This window comes from Ascaphus truei, chromosome 6, assembly GCF_040206685.1.
Source record: "Ascaphus truei isolate aAscTru1 chromosome 6, aAscTru1.hap1, whole genome shotgun sequence".
Taxonomy (NCBI): domain Eukaryota; kingdom Metazoa; phylum Chordata; class Amphibia; order Anura; family Ascaphidae; genus Ascaphus; species Ascaphus truei.
In genome coordinates this window covers 2,022,671-2,039,671 of record NC_134488.1, presented here as the reverse complement: position 1 = coordinate 2,039,671, position 17,001 = coordinate 2,022,671, and the positions used below count along the sequence as shown (strand labels likewise).

At 44.4% G+C, this 17,001-nt stretch overlaps 1 long non-coding RNA gene across 1 annotated transcript in view; it reads left to right on the top strand.

Moving 5' to 3' along the window:
• Positions 1 to 357: 357 nt before the first annotated feature.
• The window catches only part of LOC142496391 (uncharacterized), a 49,486-nt gene continuing 32,842 nt past the window's right edge, over positions 358 to 17,001 (top strand). The window contains exons 1-2 of the long non-coding RNA XR_012801966.1: positions 358 to 558; positions 10,105 to 10,208. This is a non-coding gene — a long non-coding RNA (uncharacterized LOC142496391). The remainder of the gene's footprint in view (positions 559 to 10,104; positions 10,209 to 17,001) is intronic.

Sequence of the window (17,001 nt, the reverse complement as noted above, 5' to 3'; positions counted from 1 at the left end):
AAGATTGTCTTGACACTTAGACCCCCAAGATTTCAATAGCGCCTCACTTAAAAGATGACATTATTTTTGATTCAAATGAACTTTTATGGTGCAGAAGCCGCATGGTGCCTGTGCCTACAGTGTATGTATTTGTCAGTGTGTCTCTATCTGCATTTCTGTCTCTTGCTGGCCGCCAGCCTGTGTGATGATGTCAGCCTGTCTGTGATGTAAGAGAGACATTGTGATATCATGACATACTGTAGGCAGGATGGCAGGTGTAAAGCTTCTAAAAGAGAGAGGGAGGGAGAGAGGGAGAGAGAGGGAGAAAGAGGGAGAGAGAGAGCAAGCAGCTCCTCCCTCCCATGCAAATGACTGGAGGCAGAGGAGTAGAGGGACAGAAGCCTGTGCTGCTTGTAATGGGACAGGATTTGGGGTGCTGTTTCATGCTCTATCTCCCTCCCTCCCACTGTCTCAGGTGCAGAAAGTTTTCAAAGGAGAGAGGAAAGGAAGGGGAAAATGGAAGCTGAGGAGAGCTGGTCCTGTCCCTCTTGTTGGTAAAGAGGGGGCATCCAGAAAGAGGTAAGGAGATAGTTTTATTTTAATTCAAGAAGGAGTGCCTGGTGGCGAAGCTGGTGTGCTCTGTCACACTACAGACCCCTCCCTGTGTGTGTGCGTGCGGGCGTGCGTGCGTGCGTGCTTGCGTGTCTGTGTCTGCAGGGGTTATCTGTCCCATCCATAGATATCAGGGGTACTGCGGCTGCTGCTGTTCAAACTTTAGCTTTAGGCCCATTCCTTTGATGTTAATAAGCGTTTCTAGTACCATCTTTTTTGCTCTGTTCACCCACATCTTTACATTACCTCCTGTGTGTGTGTGTGTGTGTGTGTATGTGTATGTGTGTGTGCGTGTGTATAGCATGTGTTTGAAACACTATACTGTATCTGCATAGAAAAAAAGCCTTCTTTTAGTAATGTACAGTTCAAATACTGTATGAACATGACCCCATCTCATCTCATCCCCCTGACTCTGGATACAAAACATTCATGGATTCGTTTGCAACTTTTCATACAATTTGCTTGCACCATTTCAGAGAAATTAAATATTTAAAATGGAAATAAATTGGTAACTGCAGTAACAAACAACACTGTACATGCTAATAGTACATCCATGTAAGCAGTACATACATGCTCAGGAGTTGTTTTTTTGGATCGGTATATACTTGTCATTATCCACTTCAGCCATTTTAATTCCCCCCTTTTAAATTATTGTACTGATTGATGTGTATATATATATATATATATATTTTTTTTTTTTCCAACCATTATCACCTACAGTACAGTAGCATACAGTGCTCCCACTGCAGCAAGGGATTCTGGGAAATGACATGCAATGTTTACTCGCTCATCCCACAACGTGGCGGTATCAAATATAGCGTTTTCCCAGTTATTATATCCCTGCAGGATGTAGGATAATCCCAGCCAAACCCACATACTTATTACATTCCCGTTATGTCACATGTATTATTTCCTGTGAAGGAAGCGCTATGTATATTCCCATTATGGTTACAAATTGGACGATACTGTATTTCCATTATGTCTCCTATTATTTTCCCATGATATCTCATAGAATACTGACATCCAAAACCACATCATTATTGAATGATTGAAAATGATGCCTCCGTTTTATGTCAAGATTGTCTTGACACTTAGACCCCCAAGATTTCAATAGCGCCTCACTTAAAAGATGACATTATTTTTGATTCAAATGAACTTTTATGGTGCAGAAGCCGCATGGTGCCTGTGCCTACAGTGTATGTATTTGTCAGTGTGTCTCTATCTGCATTTCTGTCTCTTGCTGGCCGCCAGCCTGTGTGATGATGTCAGCCTGTCTGTGATGTAAGAGAGACATTGTGATATCATGACATACTGTAGGCAGGATGGCAGGTGTAAAGCTTCTAAAAGAGAGAGGGAGGGAGAGAGGGAGAGAGAGAGAAGGAGAGAGAGGGAGAAAGAGGGAGAGAGAGAGCAAGCAGCTCCTCCCTCCCATGCAAATGACTGGAGGCAGAGGAGTAGAGGGACAGAAGCCTGTGCTGCTTGTAATGGGACAGGATTTGGGGTGCTGTTTCATGCTCTATCTCCCTCCCTCCCACTGTCTCAGGTGCAGAAAGTTTTCAAGGGAGAGAGGAAAGGAAGGGGAAAATGGAAGCTGAGGAGAGCTGGTCCTGTCCCTCTTGTTGGTAAAGAGGGGGCATCCAGAAAGAGGTAAGGAGATAGTTTTATTTTAATTCAAGAAGGAGTGCCTGGTGGCGAAGCTGGTGTGCTCTGTCACACTACAGACCCCTCCCTGTGTGTGTGCGTGCGTGCGTGCTTGCGTGTCTGTGTCTGCAGGGGGTATCTGTCCCATCCATAGATATCAGGGGTACTGCGGCTGCTGCTGTTCAAACTTTAGCTTTAGGCCCATTCCTTTGATGTTAATAAGCGTTTCTAGTACCATCTTTTTTGCTCTGTTCACCCACATCTTTACATTACCTCCTGTGTGTGTGTGTGTGTGTGTGTGTGTGTGTATGTGTATGTGTGTGTGCGTGTGTATAGCATGTGTTTGAAACACTATACTGTATCTGCATAGAAAAAAAGCCTTCTTTTAGTAATGTACAGTTCAAATACTGTATGAACATGACCCCATCTCATCTCATCCCCCTGACTCTGGATACAAAACATTCATGGATTCGTTTGCAACTTTTCATACAATTTGCTTGCACCATTTCAGAGAAATTAAATATTTAAAATGGAAATAAATTGGTAACTGCAGTAACAAACAACACTGTACATGCTAATAGTACATCCATGTAAGCAGTACATACATGCTCAGGAGTTGTTTTTTTGGATCGGTATATACTTGTCATTATCCACTTCAGCCATTTTAATTCCCCCCTTTTAAATTATTGTACTGATTGATGTGTATATATATATATATATATATATATATATATTTTTTTTTTTTCCAACCATTATCACCTACAGTACAGTAGCATACAGTGCTCCCACTGCAGCAAGGGATTCTGGGAAATGACATGCAATGTTTACTCGCTCATCCCACAACGTGGCGGTATCAAATATAGCGTTTTCCCAGTTATTATATCCCTGCAGGATGTAGGATAATCCCAGCCAAACCCACATACTTATTACATTCCCGTTATGTCACATGTATTATTTCCTGTGAAGGAAGCGCTATGTATATTCCCATTATGGTTACAAATTGGACGATACTGTATTTCCATTATGTCTCCTATTATTTTCCCATGATATCTCATAGAATACTGACATCCAAAACCACATCATTATTGAATGATTGAAAATGATGCCTCCGTTTTATGTCAAGATTGTCTTGACACTTAGACCCCCAAGATTTCAATAGCGCCTCACTTAAAAGATGACATTATTTTTGATTCAAATGAACTTTTATGGTGCAGAAGCCGCATGGTGCCTGTGCCTACAGTGTATGTATTTGTCAGTGTGTCTCTATCTGCATTTCTGTCTCTTGCTGGCCGCCAGCCTGTGTGATGATGTCAGCCTGTCTGTGATGTAAGAGAGACATTGTGATATCATGACATACTGTAGGCAGGATGGCAGGTGTAAAGCTTCTAAAAGAGAGAGGGAGGGAGAGAGGGAGAGAGAGAGAAGGAGAGAGAGGGAGAAAGAGGGAGAGAGAGAGCAAGCAGCTCCTCCCTCCCATGCAAATGACTGGAGGCAGAGGAGTAGAGGGACAGAAGCCTGTGCTGCTTGTAATGGGACAGGATTTGGGGTGCTGTTTCATGCTCTATCTCCCTCCCTCCCACTGTCTCAGGTGCAGAAAGTTTTCAAGGGAGAGAGGAAAGGAAGGGGAAAATGGAAGCTGAGGAGAGCTGGTCCTGTCCCTCTTGTTGGTAAAGAGGGGGCATCCAGAAAGAGGTAAGGAGATAGTTTTATTTTAATTCAAGAAGGAGTGCCTGGTGGCGAAGCTGGTGTGCTCTGTCACACTACAGACCCCTCCCTGTGTGTGTGCGTGCGGGCGTGCGTGCGTGCGTGCGTGTCTGTGTCTGCAGGGGGTATCTGTCCCATCCATAGATATCAGGGGTACTGCGGCTGCTGCTGTTCAAACTTTAGCTTTAGGCCCATTCCTTTGATGTTAATAAGCGTTTCTAGTACCATCTTTTTTGCTCTGTTCACCCACATCTTTACATTACCTCCTGTGTGTGTGTGTGTGTGTGTGTGTGTGTGTATGTGTATGTGTGTGTGCGTGTGTATAGCATGTGTTTGAAACACTATACTGTATCTGCATAGAAAAAAAGCCTTCTTTTAGTAATGTACAGTTCAAATACTGTATGAACATGACCCCATCTCATCTCATCCCCCTGACTCTGGATACAAAACATTCATGGATTCGTTTGCAACTTTTCATACAATTTGCTTGCACCATTTCAGAGAAATTAAATATTTAAAATGGAAATAAATTGGTAACTGCAGTAACAAACAACACTGTACATGCTAATAGTACATCCATGTAAGCAGTACATACATGCTCAGGAGTTGTTTTTTTGGATCGGTATATACTTGTCATTATCCACTTCAGCCATTTTAATTCCCCCCTTTTAAATTATTGTACTGATTGATGTGTATATATATATATATATATAAAGCAGAAAGTAGCCGTGTTAGTCCAGTTGCGATAGTGCAGAATAAATGAGTTCTTCAGTATTAGGTGATACCTTTTTTATTGGACTAACAATTTATGTCATAGGACAAGCTTTCGAGAGTTCTCCTCTCTTCTTCAGGTCAAGCAATACTGATTTACACAGGAATCAATGCTAAAACAGTGTAGAGAAAAAAAAAAAAAACAAACAGATATTTACTGTAGATAAGGTCGGGTGTTAAGTGTTTGAAGCCAAGGGACAGTGTCAAAGAAAGGTGGGGAAGGGATGCTGGGGGGATGGGGGGGGAGAGAAAGTGTGGATAAGAATAGAGGCAAGCAGGATAATTACAGACAATTTTGGTAGGGTGTGAGAAAACCCATGTCCACATTAAGTCCCTTGGTTTTGGTGTCAAAGAGTCTTATCATTCTGAGCTCAAATGTTTTCCGTTCTTGGGTGCTTTTAAACATTCCATTGAGGATTTTGATTTTTAAATCATTTATGGAATGATCTGGTTGTGAGAAGTGATGTCCCACAGGTGAGCAGTATCTTCCTTCTTCGTGATGGAGTATAGAGTGTCTGTGCATATTCATTCTTCCTTGTAATTTTTGGCTGGTTTCCCCAATGTAGCAACCTTGGTCACATTTGTTGCATTGAATCATATACACTGTATTCGTGGATGTGCAGCTGTATGATCCTTTAACATTGAATGTTCTATGGTTGTGACTGGCTGTGGGATCCTGGCAAATATGTTTGCAGAGTTTGCAGCGTGTGTTGCTGCACGGTTTTGTGCAGTTATTCATGTCTTTAAAATCGTTGTGAAGTTTCTCTCCCCCCCCATCCCCCCAGCATTCCTTCCCACCTTTCTTTGACACTGTCCCTTGGCTTCAAACACTTAACACCCGACCTTATCTACAGTAAATATCTGTTTGTTTGTTTTTTTTTTCTCTACACTGTTTTAGCATTGATTCCTGTGTAAATCAGTATTGCTTGACCTGAAGAAGAGAGGAGAACTCTCGAAAGCTTGTCCTATGACATAAATTGTTAGTCCAATAAAAAAGGTATCACCTAATACTGAAGAACTCATTTATTCTGCACTATATATATATATATATATATATATATACAGTGCTTGACAAATCACCCAAAAATCTACTCGCCGAACCAAAAAATCTACTCGCCACCTAGTCCCGCCTCTAATCCCGCCCCCAACCCCGCCCCCAACCCCGCCTCTAATCCCGCCCCCACTCCCTCATTTTTAAAAAACAAATTCCTAGTAAGAACATTCGTTTTTGACATTAGTTTATTTATTGTATTACATTATACTACAATTAGTTGTGTGTGTGTGTGTGTGTGTGTGTGTGTGTGTGTGTGTGTGTGTATAAATGTCGAATCTAGAAAAAAAAGACAGAATATTTAAAGCAGCAATCCCGCCTGGGATCTTACCTGATCCGCAGTCCCTCAATGTCCAGGTACCCTCATTCCGGCAATGTTATACATTGGAGGGGATGTGTTCCCTACCTGTCTTCTGGGTTAGGGGGGGGGGGAGTTCCGATGTCTTCAGTGTGAAGCTTGAGTCAGATCTGGAAGTAAGCAGAATAGGTTATTTCAGTGTAGTATAGAGCAGTTAAGATATAAGATTTCCAGTTCCCGAGTGTGAGAGAGTGTGGGGGAGAGAGAGAGAGTGTGGGGGGAGAGAGAGAGAGTGTGGGGGAGAGAGAGAGAGAGAGAGAGAGAGAGAGAGAGAGAGAGAGAGAGAGAGAGAGAGAGAGAGAGAGAGAGAGAGAGAGAGAGAGAGAGAGAGTGGGAGAGAGAGAGAGAGAGAGGGTGGGAGAGAGAGAGAGAGGGTGGGAGAGAGAGAGAGAGGGTGGGAGAGAGAGAGAGAGGGTGGGAGAGAGAGAGAGAGAGGGTGGGAGAGAGAGAGAGAGAGAGGGTGGGAGAGAGAGAGAGAGAGAGAGGGTGGGAGAGAGAGAGAGGGTGGGAGAGAGAGAGAGAGATGGTGGGAGAGAGAGAGAGAGAGAGGGTGGGAGAGAGAGAGAGAGGGTGGGAGAGGAGAGAGAGAGAGAGAGAGGGTGGGAGAGAGAGAGAGAGAGAGAGGGTGGGAGAGAGAGAGAGAGAGAGGGTGGGAGAGAGAGGGTGGGAGAGAGAGAGAGAGAGAGAGAGAGAGGGTGGGAGAGAGAGAGAGAGGGTGGGAGAGAGAGAGAGAGGGGTGGGAGAGAGAGAGAGAGAGAGAGAGAGAGAGAGAGAGAGGGTGGGAGAGAGAGACAGAGAGACGGATAGAGAGAGACAGAGAGACGGATAAAGAGAGACAGAGAGACGGACGGAGAGACGGAGAGAGAGAGACTAAGGCTGGGGCCATAGAGGGGTGAGCAGTTCGGAACCGCGCTGACGCTGAGGCTCGCTGCTGAAATCTGCGCGATTTCATGCCCATGCAGGCGAGCCAGCGGGCGCGATCGGGAGACGGGGAGAGACTGACGGAGGCGGGGCAGTGACGTCGCTGGGCCAATCCCCCGCGACGCACCGACGTCAACGTCATGGCGCCGTGACGTTGACGCTGCTCCGCGCTGATTGGATGTTTTCAGCCGACAGTGCTCTGAAAAACAGTTTTGCTGTCGGCTGAAAAATCCAGCGCCTCAGCACGCCTGCGGACGCTCGCGTGAGCCCCCTCTCAAGGCATCCTCATTGAGGATGCAGGGGCTCAGCGCGGCCTGTCCTTCTATGGACTCGGCCAGAGAGCCAGAGAGAGAGAGACATAGAAAAAGAGAGACACACAGAAAAAGAGAGACACAGAAAAAGAGAGAGACACAGAAAAAGAGAGAGACACACAGAAAAAGAGAGACACACAGAAAAAGAGAGACACACAGAAAAAGAGATACACACAGAAAAAGAGAGACACACAGAAAAAGAGAGACACACAGAAAAAGAGAGACACACAGAAAAAGAGAGACACAGAAAAAGAGAGACACACAGAAAAAGAGAGACACACAGAAAAAGAGAGACACACAGAAAAAGAGAGACACACAGAAAAAGAGAGACACACAGAAAAGAGAGACACAGAAAAAGAGAGACACAGAAAAAGAGAGACACACAGAAAAAGAGAGACACAGAAAAAGAGAGACACACAGAAAAAGAGAGACACAGAAAAAGAGAGACAGAGAGAAAATGTGAGACAAAGACAGAGAGAGTGCGAGGGCGAGGGCGACACAGGGAGAAGGCGAGGGCGACACAGGGAGAGGGTGACACTCACAGACACGCAGAGACACAGACACGCAGAGACACAGACACGCAGAGACACAGACACGCAGAGACACAGACACGCAGAGACACAGACACGCAGAGACACACTCACGCAGAGACACACTCACGCAGAGACACACTCACGCAGAGACACACTCACGCAGAGACACACACTCACTCAGGCACACACACAGGCACACTCGGACACACTCACTCAGAGACACACACGCAGAGACACACACGCAGAGACACACACGCAGAGACACACTCACTCAGAGACACACTCACTCAGAGACACACTCACTCAGACACTCAGAGACACACACTCACTCTGACACACACACACACACACACAGGCACACACACACAGGCACACTCACTCACGCAGAGACACTCATGCAGAGACACACTCACTCAGAGACACACTCACTCAGAACACTCAGAGACACACACTCGCTCTGACACACACACACACACACACACACACACACACACACACACACACACACACACACACACACACAGGCACACACACACACAGGCACACACACACAGGCACACACACACAGGCACACTCACTCACAGACACTCACTCACAGACAGACACAGACACTCACTCTGGCACTCACACACACACACTCACCGGGTCGCACGCGGCAGTAGGCCCCTCCGCACGGCAGCAGGCCCCTCCTTAAGGCAGCAGGCCCCTCCGCACGGCAGCAGGCCCCTCCGCACGGCAGCAGGTCCCTCCTTAAGGCAGCAGGCCCCTCCGCACGGCAGCAGGCCCCTCCTTAAGGCAGCAGGCCCCCCCCCCCCGAAGCACGCTCCCCGAACACCAAGCGGGATCGGGGGCAGATGATTAGGGGGAGATCATGCGCAGGAGGCGCGCACGGGGGAAGCTGGGTTGGCGCTTCCCCCTCCGTTCCACGTGGGTTGCGCGCGGGGCTTGCTTTGGGCTTCCCCCTCCGTCCCACGTAGGGAGCGGAGGGGGGAGGGAGCGGAGGGGGCTAGATTGCGCGCGGCGCTTGTTTTGGGCTTCCCCCTCCGTCCCACGTGGGGAGCGGGGGGGGGGGTGAGGGTGCGGGGGATTCTGGGTTGCTGGGGGGAACAGGCAGCGCAGATGGCAGGACACTCTGCTTGCCCTGTGCACGCGCGCCGGGACCAGACCACAGGATTTGCCGCCATTTTTTTAAACTTTTTTTTTTAACCCAATCAAGGAGGGGGATTATTTATTTATTTATTTAAAAAAAAAAAAAAAAAAAAAAAAATTGGCACGAGCAGGGAATTCATTGAGCTGCAGCACGGGTCGCCAGCTGCCTAAATCCACTCGCAACGGGCGACTTGTTATCATTATTTGTCGAGCACTGTATATATATATATATATATATATTTTTCAACCATTATCACCTACAGTACAGTAGCATACAGTGCTCCCACTGCAGCAAGGGATTCTGGGAAATGACATGCAATGTTTACTCGCTCATCCCACAACGTGGCGGTATCAAATATAGCGTTTTCCCAGTTATTATATCCCTGCAGGATGTAGGATAATCCCAGCCAAACCCACATACTTATTACATTCCCGTTATGTCACATGTATTATTTCCTGTGAAGGAAGCGCTATGTATATTCCCATTATGGTTACAAATTGGACGATACTGTATTTCCATTATGTCTCCTATTATTTTCCCATGATATCTCATAGAATACTGTCATCCAAAACCACATCATTATTGAATGATTGAAAATGATGCCTCCGTTTTATGTCAAGATTGTCTTGACACTTAGACCCCCAAGATTTCAATAGCGCCTCACTTAAAAGATGACATTATTTTTGATTCAAATGAACTTTTATGGTGCAGAAGCCGCATGGTGCCTGTGCCTACAGTGTATGTATTTGTCAGTGTGTCTCTATCTGCATTTCTGTCTCTTGCTGGCCGCCAGCCTGTGTGATGATGTCAGCCTGTCTGTGATGTAAGAGAGACATTGTGATATCATGACATACTGTAGGCAGGATGGCAGGTGTAAAGCTTCTAAAAGAGAGAGGGAGGGAGAGAGAAGGAGAGAGAGGGAGAAAGAGGGAGAGAGAGAGCAAGCAGCTCCTCCCTCACATGCAAATGACTGGAGGCAGAGGAGTAGAGGGACAGAAGCCTGTGCTGCTTGTAATGGGACAGGATTTGGGGTGCTGTTTCATGCTCTATCTCCCTCCCTCCCACTGTCTCAGGTGCAGAAAGTTTTCAAAGGAGAGAGGAAAGGAAGGGGAAAATGGAAGCTGAGGAGAGCTGGTCCTGTCCCTCTTGTTGGTAAAGAGGGGGCATCCAGAAAGAGGTAAGGAGATAGTTTTATTTTAATTCAAGAAGGAGTGCCTGTGGCGAAGCTGGTGTGCTCTGTCACACTACAGACCCCTCCCTGCGTGCGTGCGTGCGTGCGTGCTTGCGTGTCTGTGTCTGCAGGGGGGTATCTGTCCCATCCATAGATATCAGGGGTACTGCGGCTGCTGCTGTTCAAACTTTAGCTTTAGGCCCATTCCTTTGATGTTAATAAGCGTTTCTAGTACCATCTTTTTTGCTCTGTTCACCCACATCTTTACATTACCTCCTGTGTGTGTGTGTGTGTGTGTGTATGTGTGTGTGCGTGTGTATAGCATGTGTTTGAAACACTATACTGTATCTGCATAGAAAAAAAGCCTTCTTTTAGTAATGTACAGTTCAAATACTGTATGAACATGACCCCATCTCATCTCATCCCCCTGACTCTGGATACAAAACATTCATGGATTCGTTTGCAACTTTTCATACAATTTGCTTGCACCATTTCAGAGAAATTAAATATTTAAAATGGAAATAAATTGGTAACTGCAGTAACAAACAACACTGTACATGCTAATAGTACATCCATGTAAGCAGTACATACATGCTCAGGAGTTGTTTTTTTGGATCGGTATATACTTGTCATTATCCACTTCAGCCATTTTAATTCCCCCCTTTTAAATTATTGTACTGATTGATGTGTATATATATATATATATATATATATTTTTTTTTTCCAACCATTATCACCTACAGTACAGTAGCATACAGTGCTCCCACTGCAGCAAGGGATTCTGGGAAATGACATGCAATGTTTACTCGCTCATTCCCACAACGTGGCGGTATCAAATATAGCGTTTTCCCAGTTATTATATCCCTGCAGGATGTAGGATAATCCCAGCCAAACCCACATACTTATTACATTCCCGTTATGTCACATGTATTATTTCCTGTGAAGGAAGCGCTATGTATATTCCCATTATGGTTACAAATTGGACGATACTGTATTTCCATTATGTCTCCTATTATTTTCCCATGATATCTCATAGAATACTGACATCCAAAACCACATCATTATTGAATGATTGAAAATGATGCCTCCGTTTTATGTCAAGATTGTCTTGACACTTAGACCCCCAAGATTTCAATAGCGCCTCACTTAAAAGATGACATTATTTTGATTCAAATGAACTTTTATGGTGCAGAAGCCGCATGGTGCCTGTGCCTACAGTGTATGTATTTGTCAGTGTGTCTCTATCTGCATTTCTGTCTCTTGCTGGCCGCCAGCCTGTGTGATGATGTCAGCCTGTCTGTGATGTAAGAGAGACATTGTGATATCATGACATACTGTAGGCAGGATGGCAGGTGTAAAGCTTCTAAAAGAGAGAGGGAGGGAGAGAGGGAGAGAGAGAGAAGGAGAGAGAGGGAGAAAGAGGGAGAGAGAGAGCAAGCAGCTCCTCCCTCCCATGCAAATGACTGGAGGCAGAGGAGTAGAGGGACAGAAGCCTGTGCTGCTTGTAATGGGACAGGATTTGGGGTGCTGTTTCATGCTCTATCTCCCTCCCTCCCACTGTCTCAGGTGCAGAAAGTTTTCAAGGGAGAGAGGAAAGGAAGGGGAAAATGGAAGCTGAGGAGAGCTGGTCCTGTCCCTCTTGTTGGTAAAGAGGGGGCATCCAGAAAGAGGTAAGGAGATAGTTTTATTTTAATTCAAGAAGGAGTGCCTGGTGGCGAAGCTGGTGTGCTCTGACACACTACAGACCCCTCCCTGTGTGTGTGCGTGCGGGCGTGCGTGCGTGCGTGTCTGTGTCTGCAGGGGGTATCTGTCCCATCCATAGATATCAGGGGTACTGCGGCTGCTGCTGTTCAAACTTTAGCTTTAGGCCCATTCCTTTGATGTTAATAAGCGTTTCTAGTACCATCTTTTTTGCTCTGTTCACCCACATCTTTACATTACCTCCTGTGTGTGTGTGTGTGTGTGTGTATGTGTATGTGTGTGTGCGTGTGTATAGCATGTGTTTGAAACACTATACTGTATCTGCATAGAAAAAAAGCCTTCTTTTAGTAATGTACAGTTCAAATACTGTATGAACATGACCCCATCTCATCTCATCCCCCTGACTCTGGATACAAAACATTCATGGATTCGTTTGCAACTTTTCATACAATTTGCTTGCACCATTTCAGAGAAATTAAATATTTAAAATGGAAATAAATTGGTAACTGCAGTAACAAACAACACTGTACATGCTAATAGTACATCCATGTAAGCAGTACATACATGCTCAGGAGTTGTTTTTTTGGATCGGTATATACTTGTCATTATCCACTTCAGCCATTTTAATTCCCCCCTTTTAAATTATTGTACTGATTGATGTGTATATATATATATATATATATATATATATATATATATATATATTTTCCAACCATTATCACCTACAGTACAGTAGCATACAGTGCTCCCACTGCAGCAAGGGATTCTGGGAAATGACATGCAATGTTTACTCGCTCATCCCACAACGTGGCGGTATCAAATATAGCGTTTTCCCAGTTATTATATCCCTGCAGGATGTAGGATAATCCCAGCCAAACCCACATACTTATTACATTCCCGTTATGTCACATGTATTATTTCCTGTGAAGGAAGCGCTATGTATATTCCCATTATGGTTACAAATTGGACGATACTGTATTTCCATTATGTCTCCTATTATTTTCCCATGATATCTCATAGAATACTGACATCCAAAACCACATCATTATTGAATGATTGAAAATGATGCCTCCGTTTTATGTCAAGATTGTCTTGACACTTAGACCCCCAAGATTTCAATAGCGCCTCACTTAAAAGATGACATTATTTTTGATTCAAATGAACTTTTATGGTGCAGAAGCCGCATGGTGCCTGTGCCTACAGTGTATGTATTTGTCAGTGTGTCTCTATCTGCATTTCTGTCTCTTGCTGGCCGCCAGCCTGTGTGATGATGTCAGCCTGTCTGTGATGTAAGAGAGACATTGTGATATCATGACATACTGTAGGCAGGATGGCAGGTGTAAAGCTTCTAAAAGAGAGAGGGAGGGAGAGAGGGAGAGAGAGAGAAGGAGAGAGAGGGAGAAAGAGGGAGAGAGAGAGCAAGCAGCTCCTCCCTCCCATGCAAATGACTGGAGGCAGAGGAGTAGAGGGACAGAAGCCTGTGCTGCTTGTAATGGGACAGGATTTGGGGTGCTGTTTCATGCTCTATCTCCCTCCCTCCCACTGTCTCAGGTGCAGAAAGTTTTCAAGGGAGAGAGGAAAGGAAGGGGAAAATGGAAGCTGAGGAGAGCTGGTCCTGTCCCTCTTGTTGGTAAAGAGGGGGCATCCAGAAAGAGGTAAGGAGATAGTTTTATTTTAATTCAAGAAGGAGTGCCTGGTGGCGAAGCTGGTGTGCTCTGTCACACTACAGACCCCTCCCTGTGTGTGTGCGTGCGTGCGTGCTTGCGTGTCTGTGTCTGCAGGGGGTATCTGTCCCATCCATAGATATCAGGGGTACTGCGGCTGCTGCTGTTCAAACTTTAGCTTTAGGCCCATTCCTTTGATGTTAATAAGCGTTTCTAGTACCATCTTTTTTGCTCTGTTCACCCACATCTTTACATTACCTCCTGTGTGTGTGTGTGTGTGTGTGTATGTGTATGTGTGTGTGCGTGTGTATAGCATGTGTTTGAAACACTATACTGTATCTGCATAGAAAAAAAGCCTTCTTTTAGTAATGTACAGTTCAAATATGTATGAACATGACCCCATCTCATCTCATCCCCCTGACTCTGGATACAAAACATTCATGGATTCGTTTGCAACTTTTCATACAATTTGCTTGCACCATTTCAGAGAAATTAAATATTTAAAATGGAAATAAATTGGTAACTGCAGTAACAAACAACACTGTACATGCTAATAGTACATCCATGTAAGCAGTACATACATGCTCAGGAGTTGTTTTTTTGGATCGGTATATACTTGTCATTATCCACTTCAGCCATTTTAATTCCCCCCTTTTAAATTATTGTACTGATTGATGTGAATATATATATATATATATATATATATATATATATTTTTTTTTTCCAACCATTATCACCTACAGTACAGTAGCATACAGTGCTCCCACTGCAGCAAGGGATTCTGGAAATGACATGCAATGTTTACTCGCTCATCCCACAACGTGGCGGTATCAAATATAGCGTTTTCCCAGTTATTATATCCCTGCAGGATGTAGGATAATCCCAGCCAAACCCACATACTTATTACATTCCCGTTATGTCACATGTATTATTTCCTGTGAAGGAAGCGCTATGTATATTCCCATTATGGTTACAAATTGGACGATACTGTATTTCCATTATGTCTCCTATTATTTTCCCATGATATCTCATAGAATACTGACATCCAAAACCACATCATTATTGAATGATTGAAAATGATGCCTCCGTTTTATGTCAAGATTGTCTTGACACTTAGACCCCCAAGATTTCAATAGCGCCTCACTTAAAAGATGACATTATTTTTGATTCAAATGAACTTTTATGGTGCAGAAGCCGCATGGTGCCTGTGCCTACAGTGTATGTATTTGTCAGTGTGTCTCTATCTGCATTTCTGTCTCTTGCTGGCCGCCAGCCTGTGTGATGATGTCAGCCTGTCTGTGATGTAAGAGAGACATTGTGATATCATGACATACTGTAGGCAGGATGGCAGGTGTAAAGCTTCTAAAAGAGAGAGGGAGGGAGAGAGGGAGAGAGAGAGAAGGAGAGAGAGGGAGAGAGAGAGCAAGCAGCTCCTCCCTCCCATGCAAATGACTGGAGGCAGAGGAGTAGAGGGACAGAAGCCTGTGCTGCTTGTAATGGGACAGGATTTGGGGTGCTGTTTCATGCTCTATCTCCCTCCCTCCCACTGTCTCAGGTGCAGAAAGTTTTCAAGGGAGAGAGGAAAGGAAGGGGAAAATGGAAGCTGAGGAGAGCTGGTCCTGTCCCTCTTGTTGGTAAAGAGGGGGCATCCAGAAAGAGGTAAGGAGATAGTTTTATTTTAATTCAAGAAGGAGTGCCTGGTGGCGAAGCTGGTGTGCTCTGTCACACTACAGACCCCTCCCTTGTGTGTGCGTGCGGGCGTGCGTGCGTTCGTGCGTGCGTGTCTGTGTCTGCAGGGGGTATCTGTCCCATCCATAGATATCAGGGGTACTGCGGCTGCTGCTGTTCAAACTTTAGCTTTAGGCCCATTCCTTTGATGTTAATAAGCGTTTCTAGTACCATCTTTTTTGCTCTGTTCACCCACATCTTTACATTACCTCCTGTGTGTGTGTGTGTGTGTGTGTGTGTGTGTGTGTGTGTGTGTGTGTGTGTGTGTGTGTGTGTATGTGTATGTGTGTGTGCGTGTGTATAGCATGTGTTTGAAACACTATACTGTATCTGCATAGAAAAAAAGCCTTCTTTTAGTAATGTACAGTTCAAATACTGTATGAACATGACCCCATCTCATCTCATCCCCCTGACTCTGGATACAAAACATTCATGGATTCGTTTGCAACTTTTCATACAATTTGCTTGCACCATTTCAGAGAAATTAAATATTTAAAATGGAAATAAATTGGTAACTGCAGTAACAAACAACACTGTACATGCTAATAGTACATCCATGTAAGCAGTACATACATGCTCAGGAGTTGTTTTTTTGGATCGGTATATACTTGTCATTATCCACTTCAGCCATTTTAATTCCCCCCTTTTAAATTATTGTACTGATTGATGTGTATATATATATATATATATAAAGCAGAAAGTAGCCGTGTTAGTCCAGTTGCGATAGTGCAGAATAAATGAGTTCTTCAGTATTAGGTGATACCTTTTTTATTGGACTAACAATTTATGTCATAGGACAAGCTTTCGAGAGTTCTCCTCTCTTCTTCAGGTCAAGCAATACTGATTTACACAGGAATCAATGCTAAAACAGTGTAGAGAAAAAAAAAAAAAACAAACAGATATTTACTGTAGATAAGGTCGGGTGTTAAGTGTTTGAAGCCAAGGGACAGTGTCAAAGAAAGGTGGGGAAGGGATGCTGGGGGGATGGGGGGCGAGAGAAAGTGTGGATAAGAATAGAGGCAAGCAGGATAATTACAGACAATTTTGGTAGGGTGTGAGAAAACCCATGTCCACATTAAGTCCCTTGGTTTTGGTGTCAAAGAGTCTTATCATTCTGAGCTCAAATGTTTTCCGTTCTTGGTGCTTTTAAACATTCCATTGAGGATTTTGATTTTTAAATCATTTATGGAATGATCTGGTTGTGAGAAGTGATGTCCCACAGGTGAGCAGTATCTTCCTTCTTCGTGATGGAGTATAGAGTGTCTGTGCATATTCATTCTTCCTTGTAATTTTTGGCTGGTTTCCCCAATGTAGCAACCTTGGTCACATTTGTTGCATTGAATCATATACACTGTATTCGTGGATGTGCAGCTGTATGATCCTTTAACATTGAATGTTCTATGGTTGTGACTGGCTGTGGGATCCTGGCAAATATGTTTGCAGAGTTTGCAGCGTGTGTTGCTGCACGGTTTTGTGCAGTTATTCATGTCTTTAAAATCGTTGTGAAGTTTCTCTCCCCCCCCATCCCCCCAGCATTCCTTCCCCACCTTTCTTTGACACTGTCCCTTGGCTTCAAACACTTAACACCCGACCTTATCTACAGTAAATATCTGTTTGTTTGTTTTTTTTTTCTCTACACTGTTTTAGCATTGATTCCTGTGTAAATCAGTATTGCTTGACCTGAAGAAGAGAGGAGAACTCTCGAA